The sequence below is a fragment of the Numida meleagris genome, chromosome 8 (genome assembly GCF_002078875.1).
Source record: "Numida meleagris isolate 19003 breed g44 Domestic line chromosome 8, NumMel1.0, whole genome shotgun sequence".
Lineage (NCBI taxonomy): Eukaryota > Metazoa > Chordata > Aves > Galliformes > Numididae > Numida > Numida meleagris.
Genome location: NC_034416.1, coordinates 3,043,250 through 3,053,775, shown reverse-complemented (window position 1 = coordinate 3,053,775; position 10,526 = coordinate 3,043,250). Strand labels below are relative to the sequence as shown.

The 10,526-nt window shown below is 41.3% G+C and overlaps 1 long non-coding RNA gene across 1 annotated transcript; it reads left to right on the top strand.

The window, feature by feature from the left end:
* LOC110403240 lies at positions 65-8,599 on the top strand. The gene is made up of 3 exons (XR_002441571.1): positions 65-6,411; positions 6,632-6,748; positions 8,322-8,599. It is a non-coding gene; the product is annotated as an uncharacterized LOC110403240 (long non-coding RNA).

Here is a 10,526-nt window from a genome sequence, read left to right as displayed (position 1 = left end):
GGCAGGCAGCTGGCTCCTGCAGGAGGCAGAATTACCTTCTCCTGCACAGGTGAAGGAAATTAAGCCCTACCATTCATATTTAAATTAATGCTTTGTTCTTAGCAAAGCTTCAGCCTTGATTAGAGGACAAAGTGATAATGAGTAAGTCTGCTTCCTTTGTGCTTAACTGACCTGCAGGTGATCTGGAACAACCTTTACCACCACTTAAAGGAGTCCGTGAAAACAAGACAGGATTCTCTGTCTATGAGAAGCGTATTATTGCATTGTGTGCAAGGTGGGAGAGCTTCTAAAAGGAAAGGATACCAAGAACTGCTCAGAAAACAGTGATAGTATTAATGGAGGCACAGGCTATGCAAATTGCAGAGATGAAACCAATTGTTTCTGATATTCGCTTGCCTCATCCTAATGGCTTCCATCCAACACTTGGTGTGAGTCAGATGACTGAGACAAGAAGTGCACTCTGCTTCCAACCCTACTGATCCCTTCGGGGCAAGGGTGAGATTTAGCCCATGGGAAGAGGAGTTAATCTTTTATACATCCTTATTCCTGGTTGCATTGTTCTTCTTTATCAGTTTTGTGCCTTTTCTGCATAGCTGGGAGGTTTGTTGCCGCTGTTCAGGAGGCCACATAGAAGCTCACATCTGCTGAGTTGGGATCTCACAGCCAAGAGCTCATTTTTTAAAAGAATTCACAGAATAGGAGTTCTAAGACTTTTGAATTCATTGCCTTAGAAAATCAGAATAGATGTACTGAAAGTTTTGCTACTATCTGAAGAGTTTTGCTCACTATTATAACCGTTGGTACAAAAGAGTCTTTAAAGCAAGAGGAAATAAAATGGGAAGTGGAAACAAAATCTAAATTAATCTACCTTTGCTTTGAACCATTAGAGAAATACTCCATCAAGGCTTTTACCAAAATTGACATATTCCCATAAAATATTTTTATTTTGCAGAGGTGGCATTCTCTGAAGGGAAAGCTCCTCCATATTTTTAAAGGAACTTATGCATTATGTCATCACATTAATGGTCTGTATTAACCCAACTGCAAGTAATAGCACATGATCACATTTCCCCCCAACCTTAACACTTCTGAATTCAGCTGTGTGGTCATCTCAGAGGTGATAAGTGCAGCAAGATCACTCCTGCTGAGCTATTTGCCTCTGGGCTATCATACCCCAAAGTAGGGAGCTGATAGTTAACTCACTGATCTCCTCCAAACTGAGCAGCTGGAAAAGCACCATAAATGCAACATGCACAAGACCCCATCCATTGAATTAATAAGGGTGTTTTCAAAACTATTTGTAAGACTGTCAGCTTTTTATCTACTGTAGTTCACCTACATACAGATGTTCTATTGAATCCATTGATTTATCACATATTACTAAAGTTGCCACATGTGAATATGATGTTTCTCAAACATAGAGCTCCATCTAGAATAAAGAACAAAACAAAGGAAAAAAACACTAAGGAATCCAAAGTAGGACCAAATAGAGGCTAGGTGTTTCTATCAGGTATGTCAACCCGTGAAAAATCTCAGCTGAAATACTGACTGATTTGGAATCACTAAAATGAGATGAACAACTGCATTCGTAACCCAGGACACTTAATTCCTGCAGTTCCACTGCCAAACATGGCCCAGAGCGACTCAACTTTCCATGGACAGATGAGCCTGGTGCCAAATTAGCAGCCAAGGCTGTGAGACAGCAAGCCAGCCTCACCCCCACCTGCCTCCTCCCTGACCAAGTATGTTCAGCTTGTCTTCAAGCAACAGAAACACTGTGTAAATGCAAAACCTTAGGTGAGTATCATTAAAGTCATAACAGATACAACTTCTCAACAAGAGAACTAAAACCTGGGAGGGTGCCATAATCCAAACTTAATGAGTGGGGAAGGCAGAGGTGTCAGAACGTAATGACTGGCCTCTTGGGAAACATTCCAAAGGCACGGCCAGTAGAAACCAAGGAGTCATTTCTAATTGAGTAAGACAAAGCCTACAAATGAGCACAATACTAGTTTTCAAATATGCTGAATATGCTCAGTCCAACTTTCATTCAGGTAACTTTACATACTAAGGTACTGTGCTGTTATGTGATCTCAAATGGAATTATCCTTGGGCTTATCTTCCTTCACAACAGGACAAAAGCCAGACTGTTAGCCATGCCTAATACATGAGGAAGGGAAATGCTTCCATCAATGCTTTCCTCTTGGCTGTATCTATTCCTGCAGGTTATAGATTCTCTCAGAAATGGCTTATCCAAGCCAGTGGGACTTCTCACATAGGCAAAAGCAACCTCACATTAAGTAATGACACCATAAAAACACTTGTTAAAATGACACAATTCTAAGAGTGAAAGAAAAAAAAATCATACATTAAGGTCCACTGCAGTATACAATGTGTAGTACTTCTCCGTGTTGCCAAACAAACGTTATAGGGACAGTGTAACAATAATAATGTAGCCAAATACTTTCACGTTATAAAAAGAAAAAAAGCCATTCAGAAGAATACAGGTGATACAGACACCATTATCACCAATACACAGCTCTTCTGCAGCTCTTCTCATCACTAGACTTCGAGATTCCTTATAACAGAAATGAATGTTTTTACACTGTTTTTATAAAGAGGAAAGCAGAGGTTGATCAAGTATTTTAGCCCTCACTTGTTTAGCAGAGCTGTAGTTGAACTCCACGAATCCCCAAATCCATTACTTCTTTCATCTCCACCACAAAAAAAAAAAATCTCCTCTATAAAGCCAGCGAGTGCATTTGGATTCCCCTCAAGCAGGGAAGAAAGCAGACACCCTCCCCCAAATAATCCATAATTGGTTGGAAAGTCCTTTAACCAGGAACTCCATCAGCCATATTCATATCCACAACACACGCCCCAGTTGCCACAAACCTTGCCACTCCCTTGGCTTTCTTCCCTCCCACAACCAGACCTTTCCAGCCCAGAGGCTCTTTCCCTCTGGCTCAGGTTTTTCTGAGCATCCACACCCCCAGCCTGTCCTCTTGGACCAACAGCTCTCTGTCTCCAACAGAATCCAGCCCCAGGAGCCCAGGGAAAGGACCAGAACCCCAGCTGGGTAAAAGGGGCACAAAGGCAACTCCCCACTCCACAAGGCCATGCCATTAGCACGGCAGCAGCAGAAACACCTGCATTCTTTCAACGTGCTCTCAGGGTACCTGCTCCCACAGCTGAAGGGATGCTGTTTTCTGATGATGCACTGATTTTAATCAAACCACTCCAATCTGCCAACAGGGAGGATCCCTGGGGTCTCCCAGGTGCCTGATTTCCCATGCCCAAACGGGAGCCTGTAGTGCTTACACACGTTAGGGTTAGGCAACAATCAAGCATAAGGCTTTTAGGATTACAGTTTTGGATTGCAATTCCACTTAATCGCTCCTCTGGGCTGGTAATTTATTTTCAGGAAGTGCTAAAATCTCCATTAGGCTTTAAGATGTTTGATTACAGTCATAGAATAATCACGGAATCATTAAGGTAGGAAAAGACCACTAAGATCACCAAGTCCTATCGCCAACCCAACCCCACCATGCCCATAACCACATCCCTCAGTGTTACATCTCCTAATGGCACTCATCCAGAAAATTACTTGGTTTCTCTTGTCTCTGGACATTTTTTTTTTACATACAGTAGTAAAAGCTGAATGCCAGAAACAAGTTTGTGATGAGGAAGCCTCCAGGACCTCTCCATGCAGCTCTGAGCAAATTAAACTGCTTTTAGGATCATGTAAATAGATCGTATAAATTTGTTGCTGAGTCCTTGTAGGCAGTAAAAAGTTAAAAGCAGTATCAAGCCCCAAAGTGTATGGAATATCTGCTTCAAAACCAAGAAATGGGCACAGAGATTCCATTTGTTCCCATGTTCTGATATACACTTTGCACACCAGCCTCTCACACCAGCATAAGTAAGTATATTTTCCACGTTATAGCAGCCTGGGGTATGTAGCTAAAATACACTCTATTTTTAAGCTGTAAACAGGAGAGAATCCACATTGATTGAGGAATCTGATCATTAGATGCCTTAATTTTTATCCAAGTTTCTGTCTTACTGACAATCAGGTAACATGGTCATTTTCCTTATAGCGCAGTACAGTGCCAGGGGGACAGGGAGATATCCAGGGAAACTTCTTTCCTTTATTCTATCTGATTCCAAGCAGATTGATCTGAAACTCCAAAAATTGAAACAAACGCCCTAGCAGCATTTTTTTAAATAGTTTGTGAGCATGCTGCTGGCTGAAAGAAAGCAGAACTGAAAGGATATTGCAATAATGCATGGGATTTCCAATGTCCTGAGACATAATACCTTGAATCCTGTCATCTTACATCAGAGGACAATTGCATAATGACAAACCCATTTGAAAAGCTAGCTGGGCAGAAGCACTTCAAAAAGGAACTATTGCAGTATGGAGAAATTAGATTCATTTCAAATGATAACGCTTGAGTGTAAATTTTCAATTAAAAATTGGTGATTAGTGTCCAGAATGAATGATCCTATGTTTAGATGTTGTAGTTTAAAGAACGAAGCTAGCTAATTCCATGCCACTCTGTTCTACAGATGTTTCAAAACAGCATTTTATTTAAGATATTTTAGTGTAGACATCACCCAAACCATGACGTTACCTGTGCCCTTCCCAGATACACTTGTTCTGCTGTCAGCAAACATCCAGCTTTGGACTGATATGGTTATACAAGATTTTGTGCAGAGGAGACAGTCCCATAAGGCATATGGGACTGTCACATTTCATATGCTTTGACATATGAAACATACATATTTCATGTAACTTTGTTAGTTACATGAAAATTTGCTTTCTGCTTTGGGATGAGGTTGGGTTTCTTTGTTGTTGTTGTTTGCTTTGGTTTGCTTTTGATTTTTGTTTGTTTCTTTTTTTCTGGTGCTGTTTTTCTGGAAAGTGAGCCTGGATGCTGGAATGAATTGTTCAGCACATAACTTGGTTGCTTATAGTCTGATACATGGAACTAGAGCAAGACAGTACCTGAATCTTCCAAGGGTATAAACTGTGGTTGTCTTCTCTACTAGAGCATCAAGGAAGTGCCCCAGCTATGCACAGCTTAAAATAACACAACACCGAAGCAGACATTTGTATTAGAAGAGTCAACACTTCTTGCAGAGGGGTTAGTTCAGGCTGCCTTTCTCTTTCATAGGTTTCAATGCTTCTTATTTCTTGGCTCTTTGTTCATATATAGTGTTGCTCTACAGTCTAAATTACACTTTTGTGTCCAAACTTGTTTAACTAGTATTCTTCCTTGCTAACTGAATGTTGAATAACAGGGGGCAGGGGAGAAGAGGAAACACCGTTGGTAGAAAATAGAGTGTGTGAGACAATGGGAGTTGCATTCACCCACATTCTTAACTGATGGGAAGACAGTCATGTTTTCGTTTACATTCAGTGACATGCACCCAGGGCTTAGTCCTGTTGTGCGTCACTAACTGGCTGAGACACTAGACAAGTTATTTGCATTTATTAACCTCAGAAACATTACAGGGAAGTTGGTGATGCTGTGAAACATATTTTCATTGAAGACTAAAAGGCTATTGACGATACATGTTCAATTAGAAATTCTGATACATCTATCTTGATTGTGTCCTAATAAATTAGATTAGGCTGTTTAGGGTTCGCTGGCTCACTTAGCTAAGAATGCACTTCCTCCGTGGGCATGCATTGGCTGATAAAATGGATCTGGATTGCTGAGAGGAAACTAAATCTTAGAGAAGAGTTTGATCTGCAACACTGGCATACAGACTTGCTGCCATGGAGCTAGGTGTTTGGTGTTTGTATGAATACTTAGATTCAGTACTTCCTTATCTGCTTAAATCAAGGCCAGATAACATGCCCAATAGTTTGAATATTTCAAGCAAAATGTTTAGGGACATGGACACCTGCTTTAGTCCTTTCACTTAGAAAGATAAAGATTGCAAACACAAAAATGCTATGACCACGTGGCGCTCTGAGCAAGGTCAGGGGTTTCTCAGGCATACTAAGGTCACAAATGATAAAATGGACTGCAAATAGCTAACTTGGTATCTTTGCTCCTAGACACATGGATATTTACCAGCTTGGCACTTCAATGTTCTTCTTTATCAAAAGAAAGTATCAAGCATTGTTATGATAGATTTGGAAGGGAAAAAAAAAAAAGGAAAAAGTAGACTTTTTAGAATGGATGAGTTTATCCTAATCAGTTTCTTTAGTAGAAAGGGTTACTGTAGTGTGAGAAGACCCAAAGCAGGATTCTTGGAGAGGACAGATCTAGGTCACACTGTGTACAGTAGTGCCATTCCATTCCCTTCTTAAAACGATCAGACCTCATTAAGGTTTTCTCTCTGTTACTCCAGGCAGAGCAGTGTTCTACAATCTGACACCTCTGAGGATCAAAGGTACTGTTTTAACAACCCTTCTTGACCTTAATTAACTTTCTTTTCCTTCTTTGCTACTCCCACCTCATGTTTTTCCTCACATCTTTCCTTTTGCCCTCTTTCTGTTGAGGTCTACAGTATCTCCTCCCAGTCTTTGGTATTCCCGAGGTAAATAAAATTCTTCAGGTCACACCTCAGTTCCTCTGGTCATTCTGACATCCCTTCTCCGCACCTCTTTCAGCCTGAATTTGGGTCCTTTGAACATGGGTAAATCCAGGCAGAGACAAAGAGAGGGGAGGACAAGGATGCAACCTCTGAAGACAATCTAAACACTGTGTTTACATGGGAGCCCAAACAGGTGAGCACATTCTCCAGCCATTTGAAAAGCTGTTGGTCTCAGCAGGGTGATAAAGCAGAGCCAGCAAGTCTAAAGTTTTTATCACCCTAATACACTTATTTATTAAGGTGATTCTTTGGTTAATGTTTGAAGGCAGTTTTCCAGAGGAGACAAAACAATCTAAACTATATTTGCAGGAGATTAGGTCATATTAGTCAGTTTTATAGTAAGAAAAGTATCTAGGAGGAAGTCTAGGTCTTCAACATTACAAAAAGAAAAGAAAGGAAAGAAATACGCTAAAACATGTAAACCTCTTTGGAATGATTGATGTTTTTCTGTTCAAAGCATTCTGAAATTTTGTTGTTATCAGCTGTTTGTTTTTGCTTTCGGCTTAACCTGAGTGTTGATATTACAGAACTGAGAAATACACTGTTTTGGATCTCTGTATGACTTAGTCTGGAAGGCACCTCTAATCCAGTCTCCTGCCTATGGGAAGAAGGCCCTCTTTTTTCCCCCTGCAGGAAACAGAGTAGGATAAAATAATATTGAGATAATTTTGCACAAGACGTTATTTAAACTCTTGGCTTTCTGCATTTTTAAGATGGTATGTGAAGGAGAAATTCAGTCAGATTTCAGTTTTATGAGGCACAATGAAGCTAGCACGATGGTGACAGAAAGAGGGCAATCATTTTGGGCTTGTACCGGTCATCCCATCAACCCTTCCTCATCAAAACCAGAGTCTCAGCTGGTATAAAACTATTTTACCAGATGCAGCTGTTAGTTCTCTCCATTTCTAAGATCTAGGAAGACAACATGGGTCTAATCCAAAGGTGGTGTGCAAGTGAATTATGTGAACCTCTGCATCTGTAATATCATTATGTCACTGGAGAGGACAGAGATCCAGGCTCAAGTAAAGACTTGGGTCTTGCTTTATCTACCCATTTTGCTGAAACTGATTTTTCCTTTGAGAGCCAGCCAAGAGAAATAGGTTATCTTAGTCTCCAACTGAACCAAGGCAGTCAGACTTGTCCTGTTTTAACATTGTTACAGTAAGCATTTCTGTTGGAAGTCCTGAGATCAAATTTAATGAATACGAGTAGTAATACAAGTAAGGTTCCTAAAAAGAGAGATTCAGAAAAAACACAGAATCATAGAATCACCAAGGTTGGAAAAGACCTACATGATCATCCAGTCCAACCGTCCATCTATGACCAAAATGACCCATGCTTGAAATAAAACGCCTAGTCAAAATACTGTTGGAGATGAGAAAAGCAAACAATAGTGTGACAGAAACTAAGGAGTTTCTAAAACCTTGAAATCACTTAAGGTTATAGAAAAAATAATAAAGTGAGGGTTTGACATGTACAGAGAAGCAATTATACTGGAACAGGCAGATAAAATGTTTTAATGATTCTGAGGCCTGAGATGGAGCTTGGATACGGTTTGGCACTTCCAGTTCCCTGCTGGTGGAAAGCAACATATAGATCATCTCTTCCTGTCTGTGAAACACTAATTCTTGCCAGACTAATGCCAGGAAAATATAAGATTTTCTTTCTGGAAAAAAATATAATTTTCTCTTCATTTCTTCTTTGAGATTGCTTTTGAGATGACACTGGAAACTGAAGACTTGGCAGAGCCATGAAAATAAGTAATCACGGCAACTCATAGCTCCAGATCCACCTTTGCCTGTATCCTATGGCCAGGCAACATGGCAGGTCTGCCCCAAAAACCACAGTCTGGTGATGGTGCTACAAAACCCTGCAATAATGACACAGTAAAGCTCTGTGATCATCCAAACCCTGTGGCTGTCTCTCTGCAAGTGCCTATAAGCCAGTCTCCTGTATCCTCCTTGGATTAAAAAACTATTGAAAAGCTCTTTTGTGAGAGTGCAGTATGAAATTTCTTGTTGTTGTTGGAATCTTCCGGCCTCTAAGGTTGTTGACCACACTTATTTTGTGTGAGGAAGAATTTACAGATGCAGTAGATAAGGTACGTTTGTGTGTGTGCGTGTTAACTATTTCCTTTTCTCCCTTCTGCCCATTCCTTGTGCATCTATCTATTCCTACTTCTCCCAGTTTGGACTGACTGATATGTACCCAGACACCATTTAACCAACGTACACAACACCTAAGCCATAGAGAATCACAACAGAAATTCCAGTTTCAGAGCAGGATGGTGAGAAAGACCCAAAGTTCAAGCTTACTTGTGGAAAAAAGATAAAAAGTGTAATTGTTCGTTTGACTAATACTACTTCAGTTCCCCACCCATCTAATGAGATGCCAAGCTTAGCTTGTATACATGCAAAGCTGAGATGAGCACGAGCCTTTGAAGCTATGTCAGTCACATAGGTCACACTCAGATCACTTCAAAACCATTTGTAGATGTACCTTCTCCTCTCCTCTTTGTCCCAGCAGCCTCAGGCTTTTTGCTCTCCATCCTTTAACCCAAACTCCACTTCCTACAGCATCAGTGTGTGGCCATTTCTTCTTGGCATGCCTTGCACTGACAGTAGCTCCATGAATGTGGTTGTCACCCACATCCACACCTCCTGGTGCCAGGCCACAGGAGCAGCCCCACTGCTGGGCACAGCACCCTTCATCCTCTTATTTCCAACTTACCTTGTAAATTTAATGATGGCTTCTAAGAATTTGCGCTCTCCTCCACCTCCCCCCAAATATTTCATTTTTTTTTTCAAGACAATACATCCCATAGCTCTTTGCTATGAAAATTCTTTCTTTTCTATCAAGCACAATGTAAACAGTTATCCTGATTTATCAGGCTCCCTCCTCAGCAGTGCATCAGTGCAGATCTTCTGCCAGCCTACACCCAGGGAAACTCAGTGCTTACACAACGATAGCCTCTGCTTCTGGCACAGTCCCTCCCAGCCAGGGCTGGCACAAGCCTTACACCTGCGTGTGCCTCTGTGGTCACCCCCGGGCAAGGAGAGTGGCCCATGGCTGGACGAGAGGAATGTCCTCAGGGTGTGCTGTGGCTGCCAGGAGCTGCGGGGTGACTCCTCCGTGCCCTGCCACTGCCTGCCCTCTGACATTTATTTTCTGTAGAGGGATTTCTTGTCTTTGCGGTTGCTGAAGAAACCAAGCTGCTTGAACAGCACTGAAACCCATCAGGCTGGTTGTCCTGACAAAGGGGCCAGCCCTCCTCCCTGGACAAGGTTTCGGACTTCAGTAATGACTGGAGCTCTCTTTCCTGGGCATCTCCAAGGGTGCCCTCCCCAGGGGAGAGACAACACATGGGCACCTGGGGAGTGCTGGGAGTGTTGGCTCTTTGCTCTCTTCCCTGTCTCCTCGAGAAGTAGGCTGGTTATTAAACAACAGCCTTCTGATATTAGAAGTCTCATGTATACATTTCAGTTTGTGTCTGCAAATGAAAATCGGTGTCTGGATAAAATGCCACTACAATCTAAAAATCACTGGGAGCAAATCACTGCAAAAAGTTTCTTTCTCTATCTTTTATTATTCCTGTACCCCTTCGGTTCTTTTGATGATAAAATGCTTGGATAAAATAAGGAGTTAATTCTCATTCAACAAAGGGAATCATTTTAAAAAGTAATTATTTTCCTTCCCTCTTTTTAGAGGGAAGATAGAAGCCAGATAGCAGTTCTGACCTAAGCTAGGACATGTTCAGATTTTGTCAGACAATGTGTTAACTTAGCCCTTGTTTTTGTTCAAAATGAGAAAACACCACAGATTTCCTTATCTTAGCATTTTATTTTCTGCCATTTTGGGACCTCTGTCTGTCCTATTTCTCTGTTTTTCCTTTTAAAAAGCTCTAAAACCTT